General features: G+C 43.2%; 1 protein-coding gene across 1 annotated transcript in view; it reads right to left on the bottom strand.

Annotated features, from left to right (window-relative positions):
- The window catches only part of LARGE1 (LARGE xylosyl- and glucuronyltransferase 1), a 283,741-nt gene extending 276,059 nt beyond the window's left edge, over positions 1–7,682 (bottom strand). Inside the window, exons 1-2 of the mRNA XM_059472096.1 lie at positions 7,144–7,682; positions 5,202–5,288 (exon numbers count right to left, since the gene is read on the bottom strand). The gene's annotated coding sequence lies outside the window, so the exon portion shown is untranslated. The remainder of the gene's footprint in view (positions 1–5,201; positions 5,289–7,143) is intronic.
- Between the last annotated feature and the right edge of the window lie 5,189 nt (positions 7,683–12,871).

Genomic DNA, 12,871 nt, shown 5'->3' with positions numbered 1-12,871 from the left:
TCTATACTGTCATTTTCCTCACTCTAAGCAGCTCTGTAAAGCATTCAGAAGCCTACTGATTTATTTCCACAAAACCTCTAAGACTAGGAAATTGGCAAGGTTATTCTGCATATGAAAAATACTGTCGTCAGTTCCCGTTCCTTACATACTAGTGGCACAATATTACTATTTTTGCTCATCTTAATAAAGAATAAATGTTAGGAACATATTTCTTCTCAACCCATTCACCAACTGTGCACAGTTAATTCACATTACAACAGTAATATAAATCAAGATCTAAGCTTACTAAACAGCACCTCAGATGCTTTTAGTATATGATGCAGTTGGATATACCTCAGGTGCCAGGCTGAGAGTAGTGGAAACTGGCAGTGTGACTAAGTTGAGATTTTAAGTCCAACTTCCCCAGCACAGCACACAAAAGCAAGGGGCAAGACTCCAGATAGCAACAGTAGAAGTGTAATTCCCAAAACTGGTAACCATATTGCAAGACATTACAATGCAGGGTTCTCCACTCTCAAACCAGCTGGAAAACATCCTGATTTTGGCTGTGCAGGAATCATTCCCAAAGCAAAGCCTTCAGGTGGAAAGGAAGTGTTCCAGCAATGAAGGATTACATGGCTAACCTGAACAGTGTAAGACTGAAATGACCTCAGAATTTGCTAGAAGCTACTATTTTAATCTAGCAGCCTTTAAGCTGCAGTAGCATTATAGTGGGAACAAGGGAAAAGGCAGGCAGACTAACATTTGGAAGGAAAGGTGGGAATTTAAGCTACTGTGGCTATACTCCCTTCTTCACATCTGAGGTCTGAGAGCAACTATGGAACAATGAGAATTTATTCCCATACACATTTCTTCTTTCTCAAAGTTCCTGCTCATCACCAAATGATCTGGCTTAGCCACTAGCACATCCCATAGTCCAATTCACTCACTATCAGCACTGATTTTTTCCCCTTCTTTCTTCATTTGTAGCACCTCCATCTTGACAACACAAATCTCAAGGAGGAAGACATCACCAACTAAAAGCTTCTACCATTTCTTAAACTGATCATTTTTGCTTTGTCGAAGTTAAGGCAAACATGCAGCTCTTCTAGTTCTAAAAATGGTTCACAACATCATCGCCTACTGATTTCTACTACTTGGAATAGTTCCTCAGAAGAGGAACAGATTTCTTATAATGCAGTTGATATTAAAGAGTTCTGGAATATCAAGATCAAGAATGTAAGTTATAACTTTCCAATAAAAGCAACAAAAATATGTCCACCTTTACAGGGACCTCACCTACTTCAATGCTCCAATTCTCTACTTTGATAAAAAAGCATCTAATTGTACAGTATGCTCAATATGGAAGAATCCAAAAATACAGACAATTGCACCCTTTCAAAGCAGTAGGGACCATCTTTATCTCATTTCAGAATTCCCAAGCATGCCAGCCAATATTTTATCTTTGAAAATTTGTCTCACATGAATGACAACCTACAGGTTTAAATCTGAGTCACATTCTAGAACCAGTCTTAGGACTGAAAAACGATGAGACTACAGAAATACAGAATTTAGCTACTGCTTGAAGAGCCTCAAGGTGAATGTCAGTTCATTTTATATAAAAATACTAGGAAGCCTCATGCATCCCTTCTACTAACAAAACAATGAAAAGTAATATATTAAGAACAATATCATACATTTGGGTATTTAATAATGCTAAAATTATAGGGTTTCATTTCTTATTTCTATCCAATGGCATACACCTTTCTAGAACCTTTGACATGAAAAATATTGAATTAAGCAGATTCATACAGTGAAGTCCAGTAATTTTTAAACACAAAATCCCATTTGCAGTACTGATTAGAAGCAACATTAACTGAAGACAGAAGGGAAAACAATCACCAAGAGAATTTAGTACTGAGGGGTTCAGGGGCACAGCAGGGAAATCAGAAAAGGAAGACAATGAAACCTCACCAGAAGAAGATGGATTGAGAAATCTAAGTATCAACTGAAAACATCACCTCACTTGACTAGCTCTCAATTCTTCTTGCTCACCCCACTCCACCATTCAGTGACACTTGACATTCCACAATGAGAAATACTCAGTTCTCCAAGCTAACAACTTGAATTCATTCCCAAATCCATCTATAAATTGTAAGCAGTTTCATATTTCAGTTAATAAATAAAACTCTACAACTCCTTCCCTTCATTTCTCTCCCCTTTCTCTTGTGTCCTGCTAAAACAAAATCCATCCTTCTTCTTTGTATTTAAATGAATATTCCTCAGTAACAATTTCTAGTTTTCTCCCAGTCTTAAGTCTTAGCTGCCAAGTGCCTATCAGTAGATAAAATCTAAAAGCTAATGGTAGAAATGAAATGTTGATACTCTGTATGTTAGTATTTAATTCTGGGATAAACTGTAGAGGAGCTATTGAGAGATGCATGTCAACAACTTAACTTCCCTGGAAGTTTTAAGCAGCAGAACATTTCTTGTGAAGGAAGCAGAGGGTCGCTTAAATTTTTTTTTTTTTTTCCTTACACATGTTTTTTTAACACATGTAACTCTCAGCACAGCTGAGTGAAAGCAGGTTAACACTGACATGGGTGGTGTCCTTATTTAAGAAAGCTCTGGTTCTGGTGTTACCACTGCTAGTGGCAGGTTTGGTCAAACAACAGCAGATGAGAAATTGCTAGGATTTTCACAGATTTCTGGGAAAACAGAAAATCAAGCCACTCTTCCTTGATCTGACCCTTGACAAGCTGCCTCTCAGCCAGCACATATAGTCTTGGTCATCATGTGCAACTATTCCCTGAGGATTAAAAATTGGTATAGACATGGAGTAACAGAAATGACTCATCAATACACAAAAATGCATGGGAGAAGAGTAGAGTGGTGATGGCACCACTCTTCTAGTATTCACTAGTCAAGCAACCAGAGCCACGACGACAGGGAACTCCAACCTTAAAAAAGAATCTATTTCTTTTTATTATTCTCAGGCATACCTATCTTACATGGGCATTAGGAATGAAGGCTGCACTCTGCCTGCACCGGCTGAGATTTCCAACTTCTTCCACCACTAAGGTTACATTATCAGATCTGACTTTTTGCTACAGTACAGGCTGAACATTACTGGGGCTCTTTTCGATAATTTTAAGTGTAGCTTCTACCCAGTTAACCCGGTGTTGTGGAAATAGTAGCGAAAGCTGAGAAAGAAGGTGATGTGGATACTACTATAAACATTATCAGACCTGGTCAGATCTGCAAATTAGAATGAGTAATGGAACTATTTTGCACAGTTTGCTTCTAATTCTGACACAGATGGCACTTAAACAAGGATTCCAGACTTGGCAGATTTCTTCAAAGTCAGTGCCAAGGCCAGGATAATCCTTTCTAGCAATTTTCTCCTTGATTTCTGAGCTACCAACTTCCAAATAAAATAGAATTTCTTATCTGCTGCTCCCTTTCTACAGCCATGCACTGAGCAAGCTCTGACAAATACAAGACCTTCCAAATACTGAACCAAGCAACACCAAAAGAGTAACGAATCCCTACAAGGCACAACCCCCATTTCTTAACCTTTATCTTCAGGTGGGTCTGTCACAAGGAAGACAAAAATTAGTGATTCAATGAAAAGGAAATTTAAAAAAAGTAAAAATATCTTCCTTGAGGTAGTTCTGACTCTCCACCTCTTAAATTATGCCAAGTGTGGCATAATGAACAATGACTGTTTTTAAGGCCAGCATTAATCAACAATGGTTGTTTTCTAAAGTTAGCACTCACTACCAAAAGGAAGATGAGCCAAACGCAAACAACAGAGCAAAAACAGTGCAAGGGACACGTGTGTACATTTCCTTGCAATGGACATTGTGTACATTTCCTTGCAATGGACATGTGCAATGGACATTGTGTATATTTCCTCACACAAAACTACTTTTGAGAAAGTTGTTTAGTCACAGCATTAGGCAAATAACCAACAGAGCCAACTCTGAAGAGAATGGAAACACACTCATGAAGAATAACCAACTGCAAATTTGCACTGACCATTATATTCTCTTCTGAGATGAATCTTAACGTTATCAGCACAGACACATTACAGGAGAAGAAGATACACCAGAAATCTCATATCCTTAAAACAGACATTTTGTTGATTTATTCTAATAAAGATGATGAAAAGTCTTCAAAGCTGACAAGAGCTCATTAACATAGGCTTTCATACAAGACAGGGAAAAAGGATAGACACACATTTTTAAAAAAATTAATTGCTGTTCAGGGTCTAGATAAACACTTCCATCAATATCAATATGAGTTTGCATATAGGGACAGTTTAGCATACAGTGCAAAGACTCTGTAGTCAGATTATGAATTTTACCAATTATAAGCCTTTATAAACATCAGGCAAAAAAAAAGCTTATTTTTTGTTGGTTTTGTGTCTGTGTTTGTTTTTTAAGATTGCTCTTATAAGGCCACATAAAAACTTTAAAGTAATCAGACAAAGGATAAAAGAGGAGACTATCCCAGTAAGGGTCTATTAACAACTGATTGTTTATCCCAGGTAAAAACAAAAGCCACACATCTGAGCAGAAAGTAGTCTCACGAGTTCAAAATCATTGTTTTTAAGAACACTTCAGTTCAGTGAGTTAAGTGCACTTGGGAGACACCTAATTTTACAGTTTTCTAAAATAATTAATTCAGAAGCAATACTACTTTTACTAATATTAAGTCCTACGCACTGAAATTTCAGATCAAGCCTCTGACAGATCTTAATGTTTCCAACAGGCATGCAGTCATTCATTCCAGCTCTGCACTTTGGCTTTCTGAGGACTGTACTCCAGAATTTCTGCAGATTGAGTAGCTGGCACAGAGAACTCAAGATATAACTAATACTATTTTCAGTGCTCCTTTATAGAAAACCAGTGCATGTCTCTTCTGACCTGAGAAAACTTACAATGTTCTCACGTCATCCAAACAACAAAGAAAATAAAGTTTTCATGTATATTTCAGACATTTAAAAAAAAGTATCTTGCTCCATACTGCCAGTCAAATACCTCCAAGCTATGCTTCACCTACCAGCAACTGAGAAGAGGGTACATACTTCAAACACAAAAGATGCCACACACAACATAACCCAAAAATCATGAGAATTAAACATCAACAGGATGGAAAATAGGCACCAGCTACTACTGCAGGCAATTAAAAGACAAAAAAAATCAAAACCAACCTACCAATCCAATTATCCATCAGAGACTCTGCAGCTACTGCAGCTCTTACATGACTTGCAGCCTTTCTGATCAAGGGCCGTCACAGGACACCTAAGTGATAAGAATTTCACATTTCAAAGTCAGAATACCTACCAGCAATTGCCAGTTTTCAAGAAGCACAGGGATACCTCTTCCACTTTTTTCCATTTTAAAATACTGAAACACAGTGAAGACATTCAATGTAAGGTTTTTTGTTCACTTGTCCTATTCCTGTAACTAAACTAACCTCTGATTGTCTATCTCCTTTGCAGCAGGGAGCAAAACGACTTTGTTAGAAGACCCCTGCCCTTAACTCATCACCTAAGTTTCTATGATTTCTCCTCTAAGCTTACAGTATTACAATGAAGCTTCACAAGGGCAAAAAAAAGAACATTTCATAGGTATCATCACAACAGTCTATGCATTTTCACCACTGAATGAGGAGAAGCCCATCCAAACCAGTCCCCCTAGCGACTCAGTGGGAGTCTGAAGAGATGTGGCAAATCACTACTCTGTCTTTTCGTGTGTGAGGCCAGTTTTCTATTTTTACTTTGGGGTTTTTCCCTGGTAGAAGACATAACCCCTTACAGAAACTAGGCAATATTTTAACCCATTCATCAAATTTCCCTCTACTTCTACTTCTGAACAACTTTAAAATATTTTGTACACAAAAAATTAAATCTGTATCCAGCAGATAGCATTAAATAAAATATGCTGACCTGTTGGCAATTGCCAGGTCTGATTTTAACACAGCACTTTTTTTAGCCTGTTGCTTTCTAGTCTTTCCAGCCTTTCCAGCACCGATACTGTCTAAAAAAAAAGCTAAGAATATTTAAAAGACATGTGATTTATTGCCATTTCCAACCTGGCATCCATACATTCCAGAATACATGCATGACAATCAATGCTGTAAAAATGTTTCCTGTCGTACTTTTAAGAGTGCTATGTGAAATACATACAGAAAAAGGTAAGACCTTCTAACAACTGTTCTAGCCTCCACTGGCTAATTTTCATTTAAAAATGCATGCAGGGAAAAAGTAGTCTTTATATACTGTGTACCAGTAGCCCTGTTCTAAGCTGAACAAAGCAGGAGACACCGTACTCAGGTGAAAACACAAAAATCGCTTGTCTGATGTTGAACAAAGAAGAAAAATCACTTGCTTGCCAAAACTGGGCACAGGAGAAAAACTAGGAATCTCTCCAAAAAGTGTTACATAAGGCATTGTCAAACTTCACGTCACCTCCACAGGGCCGCAAGTTGCTAGTTTCCCCCATCCCCCGGTGCGCAGGGATTAATGATCTAAATGACACACTTCTCGGATAGGAGGTAATAGCAGAAGCTTTCCCAAAGGAGCGCTTCCCGGGCTGGAGGCTTGCAGGGGAGGCTGGCGGGTGATGCGGAAATCACCCTGCTCGGCTCAGCGTCCCAGCCCAACTCCGGCTCTGCCCCCGGCTCCCGTTCGGGCGGGCAGAGCGCTCACGCCCCGCGGCTCGACTCCCTCCGTCCCAGGCGCGGCCGCCAGCGCCGGCTCTCCCGGCCGCGGAGCAGCGGCACCCGGCGGGGCCGGAGCCCCGGCTCTCCCGGCCGCGGAGCAGCGGCACCCGGCGGGGCCGGAGCCGGAGCGCAGCCCGGCCGGAGCAGAGGGCGTGCGGCGCCGGGCCAGCGAGCGGAGCGGAGAACCCTCCCTCGCCCGGGGGGACGTGCCCCTTTGTGCCGGGGAGCGACACGCGCGCCTCCGCCTGAGCATCTCTTCAATTCCGGATCTGACGGGGATTAAAATCCAGCACATAAAGCTGCCAGCCCGGCCCTCCGGACTCGGGTGCCCCCTCCCCGGGCTGCTGGAAGGGAGACACTCACCGATTGTTTCTTGCCCTCCCCCGCCCCTCGCCTCCAAAAGCAGCAGAGACTCGACAAGAAGGTGCTTACCTTCCCCGGGTGGCTCCCGGGCCGGGCGCTCAGCGCCAGCCGCTCCGCGCAAGCAAGCGCTCCTTCCTCCTCCTGCGCTCCAGGCGGGCAGCTCCGGCTCCGTCCCCGCAGCCCGGCGCTCCGGAGGTGTCTGCCAGCGGCTCCCAGCTGGGGCGGCAGCGGCAGCTTCACTCTCCGCGGGACGAGGAGCCGCTAGCGGTGGGAGGAGGAGGAGGGCGGTGGCGAGGTCCCGACTCTTGCCGGGATGCGCCGCCGAGGTGGCCGCCTCCTCCGCCGCCCAGCTCAGCTCTCTCCGGGGCCTGCCGCCCCGCGCTGTCCCGAGGTGCAGCCCGGCCGCGTCCGTCCGTCCGTCCCGCTCGCCTTCCCCCGCCCTCTCCCCGGCGGCGAACCGCGCGGCGCACAGGCCCCGCCGGCGGCCAGGAGGACCCGGGGGCAACGGGAGATTCCGGCCCAGCCTCCTGCCCGCTCCCCGGGGCCTGGTGCACACTGTCCGCGGGGAGAGGAGGCCCTGCCCCGGCCTGGCGATCAGCTCCGGGAAGGTCACCGGCACGGCGGAGCCGAGCACGGAGAGGCTCCCTCCGGAACCGCCGCGGTCGCTGCTATTGCTGCCGGCCCAGAGTCAGCGACCGCTGGGTGCCGCGCTCCGACCGGGTTCGCTCCGTGCCCATGCCTGGAGACCGCCCCCGAGTCTGAGTGCCAGGCTGCCCCCTTCCCCTTCCTTCCTTCCTTCCTTCCTCGCCTCCCGCCCCTTCCCCGCTGTCAGCCTTCCCCCGCCGGCTCCCTCCGGCGCCCGGTGCCAGGCTGCCCCCTGCGGGTGCCGGGGCCGCGCCTGCCCGCCCGGCGGGCCGAGGCGGAGCCGGGAGCGGCCGCCGCTGCCGCTCGGCGGGTGCCGGGAGCCGCACGCCCGCCGCCGCGCTGCCCCGGGCTGGCTCAGCGGCGGCTGCAGCGCCCGTGTGTCTGTGTCATGTCTGTGCCTGGGCGGGCGGAGACGCGGGCCGAGGCGGGGCCAGCCCGCTCTCACGCCGCCCAGCGACAGGCGCCGAGCGCCCAACCAGCGGCGGCCGCCGCCGCGCAGCGCCCGCCCGCGCAGCGGGGCTCCCCGGGCCGCTACACCTGGGCAGCGCCGAGGGGCCCCCGGCGCCGTGACAGCCAGCCCGGGCCGCGGCCGCCGTCACAGCCAGCCCGGGCCGCGGCCGCCGTCACAGCCAGCCCGGGCCCCGCCGCCGTGACAGCCAGCCCGGGCCGCGGGGGCAGCGCCGGTCCCGAGCGCCGCCCGGCGCGGGTAAGTGCGGCCCGGCCCCCGCCTCGGGCGCCGGCGGCGGTGGAAGACCCAACTCCGAGCGCCGGTACCGCGTCAGGAATGAATAAATATGACGGCTTCTGGCTTACTTGTGTGCTTGTAAGGAGCGTGTCCCTGCGATGTGTCCTTTCGTGCTGGCAGCTGCTGAGTCGAGTGATAAGCGCACCTTTTGTTATTTCTTTTTTTCCCCCCGTGAACATAGAGCAACCATCAACGCGGGTTTTTTTTAATTCATAATTGTACTTCATTAGCAGTGTCAAATGGATTTTTGCAATACATCAGCATTCTCAGATACTGTATGATAAGCTGCGTGTATGGGTGTATAGTGTGCCTGAAATTCCAGTAGGAATATGCAAGGAGAACAGTGTGCATACAATCCCATTTTAGAAAGGCATTGATCCATTCTTAGAATGGAAGATGAAGCAAAGTATACATGTGCTTTGAGTAGCAATGTAAATAATCAAAATATGAGTAATTGAGTTAGTAATCAGGATTTGACTGCTTTCTTCTAGAAAGATAAGGGAATAGTTTAGTGTTCTCTAAAAGATACCGTGAATGCTAATTTCTCTCATTACATCAGCTGCTTGAATGCTGTAACTCATGCAGAAGTTTCTTTATTGGGCAAAAATTATGTTTTGCAGTATACTGTACCAAAGTATTATGAACTCTGGAACAGGTTATTCATAGCAAGATAGTATTTGGCAGACTTGATTAAGGTATTGGTTCATCAAGCTTATTATTCTACCACCAGCAGCATCCTTTTCCTGATGCTTTAGTCAAGCATGATATCAGATGAACTGAAGTAAATCATGATGTTGGATATGCCACTGATAACACAAAAGTGTTTAGTTTACTAACTGAAAATTTCGACATACTGTGATAACTAGGAGAACATTTTGCAGGGGGGGAAAACCCAACTCTGCTTATCTGTAAAAATAATTTAGTTCTTTTAGGAAGGATTTTCTAGAATAGCTGTGGTTGCATACAGATTGGCGTCTATGTGCTTACTTTCATGAGCAAATCAAAGCCAGAAATGAGCTGTACTGAACTGACTAATTTTCTCCTTTCTCCTATATGAAGCTAAAGGATTAGCCTTAAAGTAATAATGTTCTCTTGCGCTGTGGAAGGATTGCAACTGCTTTGGTGACAGTCACAATGAATGAATTTCTGGGGATGTAGGGAGGACGAAGCAGGGCTGTGTGTACAGCTTCATTATTAAGAAAGCCAGGCTGTCCCCTCTCTGTTACTATAATTTTCAGCAGTTCCATAGTTTCCAGCCTCATGCTATTGCTAACTTGCCAGAGTCGGATCCTACATAATATTGAACAATTTCTGGAGGTTCTTAAGTTCTTATCTTCTGTTTAGAACAGGGAACTCTCAGAACCCACAAGAATTCTTAGGGTTTAAGAGCAGCATGGATTATTAGGATTATCTAATACGCTACCATACATGACAAATGATAGAACATCATACTGGGACAAAATGTCTTACTTCCAGTTGCTCTCTATCTGTCAGGCTGGTGACCTACCCACAAAAGGACAACAGTTGTCCAAACCCAGAGTTTGTCAGAGGCTCCAGCTGAGAATGCTTACCACGAGGTTACAAAACCTGACAGGGACAGGAGGAATGACTACCTATGAAGATAGACTTTTTCAGAAACTGTGTTTATAAGCAAGTAATCTTTTTCATAGTCACAATAAAATTGCTCTATCAGTCTTTGTCCTTGAAAATCCTGAAGTTGCAATTGCTTTGGACATTGAGTAAACAAGCAGTGCAGAAGGATATTTATGCCAAGGACAGGTAGAAGAAATTAGATGCAAATATTTGCACTTCAGATGTCATTCAGCCAGGAGGAAGGTTTCTCTAGAAACTACACAGGTTCTGGAGTGAGATGTCTATTTGCATGTTAAAGAAACAAACAAAAAAAGCAAAACCTATAGTAATGTCAAGCATATAACTTTTTTTTTTAAATGATTGTTTCATTAGGTAAAAATCTCAAAGCTTCAATAGTCCTATTATTTAAAAATTTTATAAACCAGATGTTTATTTTTAAATAGAAATGTGTCAATTTTGTAATGTTGTTAAAGGATTGATTTATAGTGATGTAAGGCACAACAGTTCAGAAGATCAAACAGATTATAATGTTACTACACCAGAACATCAGTAAATAAAATTATAATGTCTGATCATAAGACCCTGCACACTTACAGATTATCTGGTTTTTGATTAAAAGAATAAAATTACTTTGCATTTTAGCATTTCTTGTGAAAGGGAGGTGTTAGGCCCACGAGTATTCAAACTTATAAAAGTGCATGAAGTTCATCTCCCATTTAACACCAATGAAGTCCTTTTTACATTCTTACAGTTGCTTCATTGTTCTAGCTGAATTCAACCACTATGAGGTCTTTTGAGAAAAAAAGACAGTGCTTTGTTCAGAAGGCGACTGAAAAGTGCATTATTACTTCAAATAGTGCAGTTTGTGCCAGTTGAAATAGAAGCTAAAATATTCCTGAAAACCGGGAGCTTATTTTGTCCCCATTCCTACACACACACTCTTGTGGCTGGTCAACATTTTGAATACCTAGTGAGGTAGATGCTGCTGTGTCACACTCAGGATATGGGATATGCACGGACAAAGCCGAGTTCTCCATTGCCTTCTTTTATGTGGAGTTGATGAAATAGCTACTTTTCATAAAATCAACCATTCAGGGTGTTGTCACAGCGAACAGAAAGTCAAATCTGATTTAGCAGGCTAGTTGGATTGTGCTAACTGATCCACAGAAGGTTGTGACTCTTTGTTTGTGGATTGCTTTTCTTCTAAATGCTAAATTGTGCATCTTGCTGATAGTATCAGAACATGGAGAGCAAGACCAAAAGTCTGAAGCAAGTCCTAACCCTTGAGATGCTCGTTACCATCTGCTGCTGCAATGAGTACAGCACTACTGCAGAACAGGCTGCCTGGCATGTCTTGTGGTAGGAAAAGGCATTTAGACAAGAAATAAGAGAAATTTAATCTACTTGGGAAAAATAAGTTCCCAGTTCTTGAGTATGAAGTAGAAGCTCTGTTAAATATGCTGTCCACAATGGGCAGTAAATTAAAATTTAATGGAGATTTTCCTGTTACAGAAAACAAACAAACAAACAAACAAACAAAAAAACCCCACCAAAACAACAAAAGCCAAGAAAGAGCAAGATTCAGATTGCCTGGATTTATAGGAACTGGAGAAAAATAAACACTGATAAACTGAATGCCTTTAAATAGCCAGAAAACACCATAAAAACCTAAAACTTTAAGAATGCAAAGGAAATTTACTTATTAATTCAGAAATTACTTCTCTTATACCAAAATAGCATTTAGACAATAGTTTAGATTAGAAACAGTTAACCCAGATTGTTCTGTTTCTCTCATTACATCCGGTGCCGCTACATCAGAAGATGTCATTTTCATGTTGGTTTCTCCCAGATTTCAATTGTACTTCTAGTTGTAAATCGGTAAACACCCATAACTAGAGCTTACCTAGCGTTATGCCTTATAAGAAAAATATTGTGAAGGAAATATATTGCTTTATATTTCTGACAGAACTCTCTGTGTACTTTCATTGTTGCCATTTACTACTTTCCATTTGTTGTGATTCAGTCATTTAGAGAAGAGTTGGGGGGTTTTGTTCTTTTAGTTGTTCTTTTGGTTGGTCTTTTTTAAGGATTAGTGATTTTAAACCAATAAAAACTAATGAAGATATGCAGAATAAATATGATGTAGCTTTAATTTTATGAAGATAATCTGATTTCAGGTTGATAGTACTTCTATAAATTTTGATCTACCATGATGAAGACTATCTTGTGTTTCTACTTACAGAAATAATTGTTACTGTTTTTATTATATGTTTTACATAACTTAGAAAAAACTTAATTTCATGCACTATTTATTTTTTCATATTTTTTTATGCCAAGGAATCTTAACCCCTATGATATTTGCAGCAACATTCTGGATAATTTGCAGTACCTTAATTGTTCTGTGCTAACACGTGTCATTGCATTTACAGAGTCCTCTGGGAAAGAAAAGTATCACTGGACAAACTTTAAAATAATTTCAAATTTCACTGGCTAGGAAGGGGACAGTGACCCAGGCACTCTTAAGCCTAAATCAAGGTATGTCAAGGTCTGTGGAGCAGCTGCATTGATTTCATTGCTATTTAAGCTGAAATATCCTTGATGTCCTAATCTGTGTTCTGGGAAAACATATATGCACATGCACTTTTATGAGGTTTTTTTAAATAATTGTTTCTATTTGACTGCTTCACCTCACTGCCAAGCCAACAGTGGATCTAGTGTCTCTTTCTTGTTACTGTGTTTCCTTTGTTACACTTGGCCATTTGTTACCCTGCACTGTGAATGCTGAGACTAAGAAAAGCCTTAACTGAATTGTAG

The sequence above is a fragment of the Ammospiza nelsoni genome, chromosome 5 (genome assembly GCF_027579445.1).
Source record: "Ammospiza nelsoni isolate bAmmNel1 chromosome 5, bAmmNel1.pri, whole genome shotgun sequence".
Classification (NCBI taxonomy): domain Eukaryota; kingdom Metazoa; phylum Chordata; class Aves; order Passeriformes; family Passerellidae; genus Ammospiza; species Ammospiza nelsoni.
This window is presented reverse-complemented; position numbering and strand designations above follow the sequence as displayed.